This window comes from Cebus imitator, unplaced genomic scaffold, assembly GCF_001604975.1.
Source record: "Cebus imitator isolate Cc_AM_T3 unplaced genomic scaffold, Cebus_imitator-1.0 Scaffold291, whole genome shotgun sequence".
In the NCBI taxonomy this organism is placed as follows: Eukaryota; Metazoa; Chordata; class Mammalia; order Primates; family Cebidae; genus Cebus; species Cebus imitator.
Window position 1 is genome coordinate 3,820,168 of NW_016107606.1, and position 1,736 is coordinate 3,821,903.

Here is a 1,736-nt window from a genome sequence, read left to right on the forward strand (position 1 = left end):
AGAATTGCCTGAGCCCAGGAGACGGAGGTTGCGGTGAGCCGAGATCGCGCCATTGCACTCCAGCCTGGGTAACAAGAGCGAAACTCCGTCTCAAAAAAAAAAAAACAAAAAAACAAAACAAAACAAAACAAAACATGGTCCCAGATTTCTTTGAGAGGTGAGGTCTACATCCTCACCCATTGAATCTGAGTGGGTTTGCGATTGGTATAGACCAATCAGGAACGATTGGGGTGACATTTTATGCCTTTTTTTTTTTTTTGAGACATAGTCTTGCTCTATCGCCCAGGCCAGAGTGCAGTGGTGCTATTTTGACTCACTGCAACCTCTGCCTCCTGGATTCAAGCAATTCTCTTGCCTCAGCCTCCCGAGAAGCTGGGACTATAGGCACCCACCACCGAACCCAGCTAATTTTTGTGTTTTTAGTAGAGATAGGGTTATCTTGGCCAGGCTGGTCTCGAATTCCTCATCTTGTGATCCACCCACCTCGGCCTCCCAAAGTGCTCGGATTACAGGCGTGAGCCACCCTGCTCGGCCCATGTTATGACTTTTAAGGCTAGGTCATAGAAGCATCATGTAGTGACTCTGCATTCTCTTGGATTGCTTGCTCTTGGCATGCTCTCTCTCCGATCCTCACCACCATGCTGGGAGAAGCCCATGCCAGATGCAGCAGCCCCACAGAGCCACTGCTATTCACATTCCCATCTCAGTTTCCTGCTCATGGCTAACATCATATGCCAGCCATGTGAGTGTATATCTTGTAAGTTCAGTCCCAGGCCAGGCGCGGTGGCTCATGCCCATAATCCCAGAACTTTGGGAGGCCAAGGCAGATGGATCACCTGAGGTCATGAGTGTGGGATCAGCCTGTCCAATATGGTGAAACCCTTGTCGTTACTAATCACAGAAAAATTAGCTGGGCATGGTGGCGCATGCCTGTAATCTTAGCTACTTGGGAGGCTGAGGCAGGAGAATTTCTCGAACCTGAAAGGTGGAGATTGCAATAAGCCGAGACTGCGCCATTGCACTTCGGCCTGGGCAACAAGAGTGAAACTCCGTCTCCAAAAAAAAAAAAAAAGTTCTCTCCCAGTCAAACATTCAAATGACGTTTTTCCCAGCTGCCATGTGATTACAACAACACCTGAGACCCCAGGTGAGGACCACCCATCTGAAACGGGTCAGCACATACAACCACGAGGGATCATAATACATTGCTGTGTTAAGCCACTATACCCTGGTGTGTATTTGTGTATGTGAATATTAACTGGAACAATTTATATTACCACGTGCATTACTTATTCAAAATTCAGAGTATCTTCCTTGTAAACATACAAGAGATGGTGCTGAATGTTAAATGCACAATATCTATTTTATTTCCTCACAGGGTACTGCCATTATCTCTGTTTCGCAGATGAAAAAACAGGGGCTCAGAGAGGTTCTTCTACTTGTCCAAAGGCACATAGCTCATAAGAGGCATCCCTGCAATATGAAACCAAGAGGCTTCTCAGCTCCAGGGTGCCATTCATGAGTCCCCACTCAAGTCCTTGCCTACTGCAAACCTGACTTTCCTTAGTGAGGGGTTTGGAGGACATGAGGGGTAGAAAACTGGTCAGTAACACAAAGGGGTAAAGTGGGCACAGTGGGCTCTGTCTGGAGTAGTTTCAACTTAGCTCAGGGAAAGGCCAGCCCAGAGTTGCCAGATTTTGAATTTTTTTTTTTCTTTTTCTTTTTTTTTTTTTTTG